General features: G+C 50.4%; 1 non-coding gene across 1 annotated transcript; it reads right to left on the reverse strand.

Moving 5' to 3' along the window:
• Positions 1-5,068: 5,068 nt before the first annotated feature.
• On the reverse strand, positions 5,069-5,141 carry TRNAE-CUC. The gene has a single exon. It is a non-coding gene; the product is annotated as a tRNA-Glu (tRNA).
• Positions 5,142-11,714: the final 6,573 nt, after the last annotated feature.

Consider the following 11,714-nt stretch of genomic DNA (forward strand, 5'->3'; position numbering starts at 1 on the left):
GGAGCCACGACCAGATTTATATTTTTAAAAAACACTTTTCTTGTAATGTGGCCTCTTACACTCGGGGCGGGGGTGCGGGGGATCACTGATGCCCTCTAAGGGAACGCTCCTATGGTTTGAAGCCATTGTGCTCCCTGAACAGCCGCGATTCCTGAGTCTGAGACGGAAGGGGTGGAGGGACACGCAGAAGCAGCCAACAAAATGGCCCTCACAGAGGTAAGTTTCCTGAACAAAACTCCATTGCTAGGCATTGTGGCTGGTTACGTTTCTGGAAGCTTTGTCCATTATTTCTAACAATGAGTAAAACCAGGAGGAGAAAGACCTAAAAAGAGCCTCAAAATATCTGCACCTACCTGGCCCCTTTCCTGCTGGGCGAGTCATTATTCTGATCTGGCCTTGGTTTCTCCATCTGAACAGTGGGGGTCAGTGGTACCTGTCTAGGAGGGATACTAAGATAAATACACCTGACCCAGTGTCTCTCTGTCCACAGACGTGCTCACATGGTGGCTGCTATGATGTTCTTACTACCGGTCCTGCCTGATGTGGGTGTCTGGAATGGTCCTTGGTTTCTATAGAAATGGTTAATCTCCTTGAGGGGATAGGACTCCCCTTTTGTTTATTCCTTTTCTGCTGGAAAGTGGTGCGCCCAGAAAGAACAGTGTGTCTTTTCATGCTTTTATTATACATGACTCTTCCTCCAAGCCTTGCATGTCGGGAGCAGAATCTGTCAACCGCCAAGTTGGGGGACTGAGCAGTGTGGCTAGTGATCAGCCCAAGAACATCAGGGCATCTGAGGGCCGAGCGAGGCCCAGTCTTAAAGTTGGGGGGGGACATTCTAAGCCTGGCCACTGTGTACAGCAGTGGGTGACACTCTCTAGGGTTTCAGCCAGGGGTGGGGGCTTCCTGGCTTTGTCTGGCCAGTAGCGAAGGCAGTAAGAAAGGCAGCAGACAAAGGTCTATTGGGGGGACGGGCTGGGTCAAGTCGTTTGCTGCCGAATTGTACCACCATAGCCCTGTGTCCTGGCAACCTGCCCTCTGCCCACTTTTCCAGCACGTGCCCCAGACTCTGAGACCTCACCCTCCTGCAGAGGGACAATTAAGTGTGTATTTTCTAGATTGATCTGCTGTCTTTTTTTAAAAAATATGTTTCTTTTATTTATTTATTTGGCAGACAGAGATCACATGTAGGCAGAGAGGCAGGCAGAGAGAGAGGAAGGGAAGCAGGCTCCCCGCCAAGCAGAGAGCCCGATGCGGGGCTCGATCCCAGGACCCTGAGATCATGACTTGAGCCGAAGGCAGAGGCTTAACCCACTGAGCCACCCAGGCGCCCTGATCTGCTGTCTTTCTGGACAAGTGGAATTTGGGAAGAAAAGATAAGAACTAAGTTATTTTCTGGCCTGTTTGCAGCTGGGTTACTTACCAGCAACAAGAGAAGTACCTGGCACAGGGTGGGCGCTCAGAACTGGTGCCGTCTCACCTTAGGGAGGCTGCGCTTCTCCTTTGACAGAAGGTAAGAGAGCATATCGTGCAAACCTGTTTTATCTTGAGAAAATTTTCAGTTGAGCTTCTTTATAAAGATGCATGTTTTGAGGCACCTGGGTGGCTCTGTTGGTTGTGTCTGACTCTTGATTTCAGCTCGGGTCATGATCTCGGGGTTTTCAGATTGAGCCCCGAGTCAGGCTCCACACTCAATGCGTCTCCCACTCCCTCTGTTCTGCCCCCCCCCCGCCTCTCTCTCTTTCTCAAATAAACAAAATCCTTAAAAAAATGCATGTTTTATAAACATATATGAACATGCTATATTATATATACAATATGGCTGATATTCTGTGCTTGTATTCGTGGCTTATACTGTGTGCTGCTCTCTTTTCCATATTTGAAATTCTCTCAAGTTGATTTGTTCTTGATTTCTCTGAAGGTTGCATCTTTGAATATTTGTTATCTAAGGGGTGAAAATTGTTTTGGAAGCTGAGTCCGAAGTGCCGTCTTACACGCAATGATCTCCTTCCCCCGGTCCTTCAGTTCAGCTGACAAAATCCTGCTGTGATCCTTCAGGATAAACAACACAGGACCTTGAAGTTTGGTTGTTGGACTTACACACATAATTCACCATCAGTTGTATAGTATTTTTATAAGAGATAATATGGGTTTGTACCATTTGTCATAATATGGGTTTGTAACATATAAACAACAATATGGTTTTGCAACATTAAAATAAGGGAAAATTTCATCTGTATGTTTTATTACCTTCATAGAATCCTAAAAGAGTTAGATATCTAAAAACATTAAGGGGCGCCTGGGTGGCTCAGTGGGTTAAGCCTCTGCCTTCGGCTCAGGTCATGATCTCAGGGTCCTGGGATCGAGCCCCACATCGGGCTCTCTGCTCAGCGGGGAGCCTGCTTCCCCCTATCTCTCTGCCTGCCTCTCTGCCTACTTGTGATCTCTCTGTCAAATAAATAAATAAAATCTTAAAAATATAAAAACATTAAAAACATATATGTTACAAACATATTCAGTATATTACATTATCACCACATTATATGCAGGTTGGAAAACAGTGAGGAAACGGCGAAAACTCCCAGCTACCTGTCCTCTTTCCTTTTCTGTATCTGTGTCATCCCTTTTTCCATTTTGCATATTCTCTAAAATGTGCAACTGTTCTGGGGAAAAAAAAAGATAATTATATTAAAGTCTCACCCCCTTTTGCGACCGTTGCCGTTTTGAACTCTTCCCTTCAGCCTCCAGTAGGGGTCCAGGAGGGCTAGCCAGGGGCGTGGGGTCTGCAACACCCTGTTGCTGACTGAGCAATCTGGCCAGTTAAGAGTGTTGCCTGAGCTACAGGCAGAGACCTGCCCCTTGTGTGTTTTGTGTGGTTCCCCCCACCCGCCCTTGGGTCCATCTCCTATCACTTTCCCTTCCCCTCGCCGGCTCTGTTCCAGGCACACTGACTTCTTTGCTGTTCTTGGAACACGCAGAGCAAACTCCGCTCTTGAGCCAAACTCAAGGCCTTTGCTGTTTCCTCTGCCCTGGACACTGTTCTTTCTGACATTTGCTTTGCTTGCTCCTGTGTCCCCTTCAGCTCTCTGCTGCACAGGGAGCTCCCCAGGGAGGCCCTCCCTGACCACTAGTGTAAAGCAGCACCCATTCCCTCTGTCCCTGTCACTATCTTCCCATGCACTGTTCTGTTCTGCACGTCTTCCTGGTACTCACGTTCAGCTGACCTGCTGTCCATCCTTCTTCTTTGTTTAATGTCTCTTTATTAGGATGCCTATCTCCCCAAAGCAGGGCTTTATCTGCTTTATTCCATGGAACAGTATGGGGCGCATAGTAGATGCTTAGTAATAGTTGGTGAATCAGTGAATTCAAAAGACTGTGGGTCCGGCCAGCAGGCTGTGGGCAGGGTTTAGGGAGTTGAGATGGACAGAGCCACAGCAATGCCCTGGCAATGGGACTGCTGTGTCCCTACCAGCCTGCTCACCTGCCCCTGTGTGGGGCTGAGGCCCTGCCTGGGAACCACCTGGCTGGGCCGAGTCAGGCGTGGAAGGCTGAACCCCTCTCACGAGCCCTGCTCTCGGGCACGAGCCCCGGGGGGCACCTGTCAGCAAAACCTGAATTACTAGCAACATTTTAGACGAGCCTAGATCTTCTTTCTACGGATGTAAGAGAGAAAGGCAAAGGAGGCTCCTTCCCTTTCCCTCAATCCTGTAATTTTTATAAAACAAGTAGAAGACATCTTTGTTTTGTTCCTAAAATACAGAGAGTGAGTTTTTCTACATGGACTGTATTGGTAGAAAACAAGCATCAAGGACTTCAAAGAAAATACTCAGCAACGATGCATGTAATTTCGTTCTCTTTGTTTCTGACGCCCCTCTCCGGGCGTCAGCTAATTTTTGCGCATGCTGCCTATGAAGTAAGACTTGACAAAAAGATCTCTTTGGGTTATTTGAATTCCTTTCATCTGATGGCCTCAGAGTGCTGCAGGTACAGTAACTCGTGAGTCCTCTCCTATTATGTGGGTGGAATTAAGATATTATTCCCACACATTGTAGACTGAGAAATAAGCAAGAACCACAAAAGAATTGTAAAAATAGGACAGAGAAGAGAAAGGCTTGGAAATGAGCGGCTCAGCCACGTCAGAGTCACTGGGGAAGGTTGCTGTGTGTCAGGGGGCCGGGGTGGGGGGGGGCATCAGGGAATGGGGAAAGAATGCTATTCATGCCTGCATCCCTGAGAAATCCCGTTCCTCAGATGGGACACTAGAGGACCAGTCGCAGGAGCAGCTGAAGCCCCCCCGCCGTGTTCACAGATGAGATCCTGACAATCTGTGCCTGCTGCTTCCGTGAGCCTTCGTGATCTTTTTGGTTGCCTCTGCCAGACCTCCAGGGCGTGGACATTTCTTCCTGACCACTGTGGTCAGCAGAGAGCTCTGCCTCCGAAGAACCCAGGCGGCAATTACAGCCCACGCAATTCATTTGGCAATTAATCACAGGCTCTCCTGGGACACGGCCGCTGTTGGCAGCTTCAGGCCGTTAGTTGGACTTAATTCTGTCTGGTGCATGCGTTGTTTGCTCGTGGGTCCCCTGGGTGCAGGGTGGGCAGGGCCTCAGCTGGCATTTCTTTTCTGTCCAGAGTTTCTGGGTTTCTGGGAAGAACTCAGCAAGGGCTTGTGGAGGAAAGAGGAAGTCTCTGCTGTTATGGGAAGATGGGAGTGTCTAAAAGAGACCCAGGAGGACAATGGTGCCCAGGTGGTACGTGCGTGAAAGGATTTGACAGGGGAAGGACTGCCTGCTGGGCGAGCACCTCTTCTGGGCTTGGCCTGACAGTGGCATCTTCACAGAGGACAGTTGTCCCCTAACAGACACTGTGTGCCAGGCGCTGTGTTGAGCACTTGAAATTCATCCTCACCATGGTCCCCTGAGGAAGGGATTACTATGGCCATTTTACAGACGAGGTAAGCTGAGGCTCTGAGGGATTCAGTCACTTGTACAGAGTCACACTGTGGTGGAACAGGATTCAAACTTCCTCTGACCCTCTTATTCTTTTTTTTTTCCCCCTTAAGTAAACTCTACACCTGACGTGGGGCTTGAACTCACGACCCCGAGATCGAGAGTCACATGCTCTACCAACTGAGCCAGCCAGACACCCCTCATTTTTAATCACAGCCCGGCTCAGTGCCTCCCCACCCCCCGCCGTTACCAACAACAGTTGGTGGGTACCGCTCTGTTTTACTGATGAGGAAGCAGGTGCGGGATGGCTGGGCCGCTGGCAAAGAGATGCTCGTCTGCATCTCTTCAGCCTTCCAAATGCGTCTAGCCTGCATTCAGTCCCAACCCATAAATCCCACTGACACTGAAAGTGCTCTAAGATGTTTCTCCAACCTGGTGCATCCTTAATGATGAAGTCCCGGATTTTGGTTCTCCAAATCCATTACTCAGCCTCCAGGGCCACCAGAGTGCCTGGTACGAGTGGGTGCCACGAACCGGGAATTCGGCAGGGACTGCTTAGCTGGGCAGACATCCAGCCTGGGGCTCCTGAGGTCACCTGGGAGCCTTTGGGTTTGACATTGATGGATTTTTAAATAGTGTATTTATCAATGATTCAGAAGGTATTCAAGAGAAAGATAAAGAAGACCGAAGACCAGGGATATCGACTAAACCACACTGATGGGGACCCTTCCAGGGGCAGCGTCTGCCAGATGAACCTAACGGACACTATCTTTAGAAAACATGTTTTGGTAATAAAAGTCTTTTTTTTTTTTTTTTTGGTAGGAGGGTAGGAAAAGACAACCCTTAAAGCAAGTGATATTTTATGGTTCGCTTAGCCACCTTCTAAAAAAATTAGAATGCCATTGAGTGGTTCGAATTGTAAATTCTGAGGATTTCAGTATGGAAGACCTGGGGGACGGAGCTGGGTCACCAGAGCAAAGGCAACTGTAGGTTCCCCATCAGCCACTAATGAGTATCGTACAAATTTCCTTCATGCTGCTTCTAAACACCACCAGACACTCTCTTCAAATAAAATAATTGGCATTCCATTTCTGAAGTAGAGAGGAGACAGAGGAAGCAAGAGCCCATTTTTGAAAGAGCCAGGCACATTGGAACACATTTATCAAAGACTCTCTTGCCTTCTAACCACATGCTTCCCCCTGGGTCTTTCGGCTCATGCATGCTTGGGGACATCAGTCATTTACCTGGGTACACTCAGTCGTGCAGGTGTCTTGCCTGGCATTGCCTTCGCGTTAAGGTGGCCTATCCTCTTGGTGTATCCGTTCTTTTTCTGCTAATGTGTCCAGATTTTTTACTTGAGAGAACTGTGGCTATGAACATGGCCTTTGGAGGCCCACAGACCTGGATTGAACGCACTCTTGACATTGCCGTGTCTCAGTTTTCTTGTCTGTGACATGGGCTTCATAATTATTCTACTGTGCAGGTGAAATGCAGTCGCAGTTGTAGAACAATCAGATCAGGGCCTGTGCAGGGTAAGTATGCTTCTGGTTGGCTTCCAGAAGAAGCCCGGGAGAGGGGCTCTTCCTCTGCTCTTCCACTACTGAGAAAATTGGTGTATTTGCACCTGCGGGGATTCATCGCTGTACGTGAGAAGTACAGAGAGAGGGTCAGGTCCGGATTGAAAAGAAGCCAAGCATCTGTCTGCATGGAGCCATCCCTAGCGATCAAGCAAACCTGCAATCCCACGGACACGAGGACTGGAAAGCATCCTGGAGGCCACCTTGTCCAAATTTTTCATGGATGGGGAAACCGAGGCCCAGAAAGGGGGTGCTGGCCTCGCCGAACGTCACAAACGGATTGGCCGCAAAACCAGGGCTGGCAGCCAAGCCTCTTGGCCAGCTGGGCCTCAGATGAGGGACCTCTTTCTCGAAGTATGGCCCTTTGCGATGCTTTAACAGTCACGCTTTAAAAATGAGGGCCGGTTGCAAAGTGAGAGCAGAGAGCCTTTCTAATTTACTTAGTGAAGAAGAGGAAAATGATGGGCTTGATAATTGCTGGCGTCGCACTTTAACTCTGTTTACAGGGTGGAGGATTGATTGCAGGGGCTGAGAGTGTTGGCTCGTTGGGCAGGCTTCCATGCTGACGCAATTAAGCCTTGCTCCTTCCAGCTCTGCCTAGGATCTGGGTCAGGCCCCATGAGACCTGGGTGTGAGCTGGAAGCCCAGGCTGGACCAACTCCAGCCTTGAGACCTGAAGAAGTTCATGGGCTTAGGCAAGAACTTGGAGCTCGTGGTCCAAGTAAGGCCACTGGGGCCAAGGGGTCATGCTTCCCGGTACCTGGGCTGCTGGCCAGACTCCTGCCATCCTCTCACATGGTATCAGAACCCTCATGTCACTGCCTTCTTCAAGTTGGGTGGACCCCCCCCAAAGCTGGCTGTGCTCTGTCCTCACCACCCAGGCCGGCCCCCGGGGATGGCGGTCGTCATCTCGACTGTGCCTGATTTGCTCTATGCTTTGAGCTTCGGAGATGCGGGCTGTGAACTTCTCCATGGAAAACCCCAGCACTACCCTGGAGCTGGGCCTCTTTTCCCAGCCCTGTCCACCCTGGCCAAGCATGATGCAGCCCCTCTGTTTGATTTTGTTGCCTGGGACAGCAAAAAATGGGAAACCAATCAGTTGCACCCAAATAAGGGCATGGTTATGGAAATGCGGAAATCTTGATCACCGTGACAGAGTGTGCAGTCAGGACAATTCTTTTCACAGAGTCTCTGCTTAGCATGGTGTTGAGACCACCAGGCTGAACAGAGCACCTCTCATGGTGTCCAAGGTGTGTGGAACCCCCAAGCACATGTGGCTGTCTATATAATTGCTACCAACACTTTGTACAGTTTGTGGGGAGGTCCCATTGCCCAGGGCTTGTGATTCCGTGGACGGTCCCTTGATATACTCCCTGTTATGGGGATCTCACTCTCACCTTTTCCCCACTCGGCTCCAAGCCCACTGTCTTCACTCTCCTCCCCTCTAGATGTCCTTAGGGAACCTCAAAAGCCCTTCCCTTCTGTCATGAAGAGCAGTCCAGTTCTTTCCCAGCTCCTCCCCTCGCCCTCCGTTTCATCCTGGGGCTCCCCTGACTAGAGCCATGGAGGTAACCAGACCCTCCCTCTTTATAAGGCAGGGGAGCCCTGGTTTTTGCCACTGGATCATGTCCTTGAGTTTCCCTACCTCCATCACAAAGGGCTTCCCAGATCTCAACTGTACCCGAATCTCTGGAAGCGTCCACCCTAGCATTTCTGACTCGGCAAGAAGGGGGTGGGACCTGACAATCCGCATCTCTCACGAGGTCGAGGTCGCCGGTGATTTCTAGATGATGCGGATGCCACTGGTCTGGGCTCACACTCTGAACTACCGGCTTGGGTCATTTCCAAATTTCTTCAGAACACATGAAAGACTCTCCCTGAGAGGAATTTTGGTGAAAAATGTTTTCAGCAACTTGTCGTATATTATCCTATCATTATTGGAGGTAGAAAAAGTTACCTAAAAATGTTTATGCCCGGGGCATTGGCTTCCCAGTTTCTCCAGAGAAGCAGAGAAGGGGATCCCAGACCACCCATCAGCTGCGTTTGTTTAACTACAGATGGGGACTGTGGTTTGCACAGATGATGTCCAGCAATGAACCAGGACAACTCCCAGGGTTTCGGGGCCAGAAGAGGTACCAGCACTGAGAGCCACATTGAGGGTAGGGGCTGAGCTGACAGGGGTTGGGGTCTGGGGCCCCAGAAGCCAGATCAAGGATCATCAACACACTGGCAGCTGTAATCAGATACCACTGTGTCAAGGGCATGTCAGAGATGGCCAAGGGCATGGTTGACCTAGCTGTCCCTGCCCCTGGGGTGGGGGAGGCCAAGCCAGCGCATGCAGATACAAACACTGCAGACTAACGGTGGTCACTGGTGGGAAAGCCACATTGGTGGAGAAGCTTCAGGGGACCTGGTTCTAGTCCAGGCCCCAACATTCCCTGAGGAGGCTTTGATTGTGAGCACATCCAGGCAACTTCCTGGTGTTGTGTCTCAACAATGAGACCTGGGGTGTCTCATTGGAAAAACAAGGGGCCTGCACCCGAGGATATCTTCTGCCCCATTAAGACTCCGTGGCCAAACGGGGGATTAGGGCTGGTGTGCCAGATCTCCCTTGGGCTTCTTTGTTTTTTGAGGGGTGAGGATGGAGGGCCAGCTCGGATGTTGTGAGAACTTGGGGCAGTCAGGACACATCGTGTTTTGCAGTCTTCTTGGGTTGTGAGGGGTGGTCAGACTGTGAGAGACCCAAGTGGAAGCAGGATATTGGGGAGCACAGGTGTGGCGATGGGTGGCATAACTGACTTCCAGATGTCGGGGTGCCCTGCACAGCTGGAACTCATTTGGCCCCCATGGCTGTAGAGGACAACGGAAGGCACCCAGAGAAAAGTATGCACAACTCTGGCTCGCTCTCTCAGCCTCGATTGCTTAATGGGTGTGGATCGTGACGGGAAAGGGGAGGGTCTGGAGGACAAGATGGGAGTTTGCGCGCAGGACCGCGGCTTCTGGAGTCAGCGTGGTTCTTGGCCTTGCCTGCTGCAATCCTTGGAGGGGAGTTGGGGGTCATTCGTGTAGTTTCCCCACATTATGTAGTCAGACCGGCCCCAGGACTTAGAGACATCCTCTCACCTGCCAGTGGGAGCTCCTGGCGGCCGCACCAGCCTCAAGCAGGGCCCCTTCTCTGGCTAGATAAGGCCACCCCTGTGACATTGGGGGCAGCCCCAGACTCAGGATTTCCCCCCACTTTCTCCCTTGCTCTGTCTCTCTTTCTGGAGCCTTGGGATTCTCTTGGCCTCAGCTAGCTAAGCACTTCACACCCCACTGAAAAGTCACCACAATAATTACCAGATCATTAACCGGGGATTTGGAAAAGGCACTTCAAAGCATCGCTCCCAGAATTGCTAAGACAGGTGTAAAAGTCTAGCTGGGCAGAGAGCAGCCAGTTTAAAAGGATGTTGGGGACCGAAAGGTAGGTGTTAATTAAACTGGGCTGCACAGCAGCAAGGAGAGGGTAACCTTCCCATCTGAGCACCTTAACAACCGGGCGGGGGTGAGGGGGCCTGAAAGTTTTGGACAAAACACAAAACGTCCAGACTTTGTTGCTCCTCTTGTACTTGATTAAAGAATTTGACCAAAGTCTGAGCTCTTCTGTAAAATGCCGTCTGTCTGTGTTGGCAAGTTTCATGTATAATAAACATCAATAAACCTTCCTTCGCTGCAGGCTTTGTGATTAATTTTACTAATTAAGGTTAATGAACATCAAATGCCTAAGTGGCTGGGGATAGGGTGCGCAGATCGACCCTCCTTGTGTCAGAAACCCTACAGGAACAGAGAACAAATACCTACCCGAGCTCCTTGCTCTTGCATCGTGGCAAACCCAAAGAGAGGGGCTGGGTGGCTCAGTTGGTCAAGCCTCTGCCTTTGGCTCAGGTCATGATCCCAGAGTCCTGGGATAGAGCCCCCACCTCTGCAGGGGAGCCTGCTTCTCCCTCTGCCTGCCACTCCCCCTGCTTGAGCTCTCTCTCTCTGTCAAATAAATAAAATCTTAAAAAACAAAAACAAAAACCAACAACCAAAAAACAAAGATGGTTTGGGTGGACATACAGCCCTTTCCAACCTGAGAACCTTGTTTTCAGAGATCCTTGGCCGCTTACAACTGATCTCTGGCCAGCAGTGCCCTCAAGGGCAGACCCTAATGGTCTAAGTCAGTGAGTTTCATTTCTGGCTGCCTGTTGGAATCCTAGTGACACAGATGTCAGGACTCACCCGAGGCATACGGAGCCAGACTCTCCCGGGCTGAAGACCCGGCATCCACATTTTTAAGATGCTAATCCAGGTGATGGCTGCACAACCTTTCGAGTTCTGGTGTTTGGGAACTACAAGAGCCAAAAATACTTTCCGATTTTTTTTTCTTTTTTGGTATATTTCAAGCTACTTCAGAGCACAACTGTTTTAAAAAGTTGCCTTGGGGTCTTCAGCAACCTTAGCTCCTTGAGAGGGCTGGTTTGCAAGACCCGTTTCCTAGATGCCAGGCAGGAAACGGAAGCCAAGCGCAGGAGCGTCTGGGCTCGCGGTGACCATCTCAGCGTCATGCGAGCATCTGTCTGGCGCCTCGCAGGTTGCTGAGGCAAGTGTGAAGCAGCGAACACTTTACGTGGTTTCGTATTTGGAGCGTAGCAGACTCAACCTAGGACACCGTGCTATCTGGGTATGACTTGCTAGGATGTCACTGTGTCCATTTGTCCATGACACTCCCCACCCCCACCCCGTGCTCTAAAGATGCTGGTCCACCCCTGTCCCCCCCCCCCCCCCGCCCCCAGATTTTCTGCCAGGCTCCTGGACAGTGGGTCATGTGGCCTCAAGCTGCTTTTGGCCACAACCACGGTGGGAAAAGGAGATATGGGGGGGGCGGTCTCCCAGAGAGAGGAGGGTGATGGGAGGGGCTGGATGGTCCCAGAAAGGATGAATGAAAGTGAAGGGTAGAGGGCAATGCTAAGGAAGAAGGTGTCACCAGGTACGTGAGAATCAAGAGCTTGGAGACCTTCTGTCACTCATAGATCAACCTGGAACCCCCATCCCTCAAATCCTTTCATGTGCTGGTACCAACACGTCATCTTGGATTTTATTAAAATCACCTCAAAAACCTGTCCCTGTATCATAGACAATCTGATGTCTCTGCCATGTCTCTAGGCATTCT

This window comes from Meles meles, chromosome 20 (genome assembly GCF_922984935.1).
Source record: "Meles meles chromosome 20, mMelMel3.1 paternal haplotype, whole genome shotgun sequence".
Lineage (NCBI taxonomy): Eukaryota > Metazoa > Chordata > Mammalia > Carnivora > Mustelidae > Meles > Meles meles.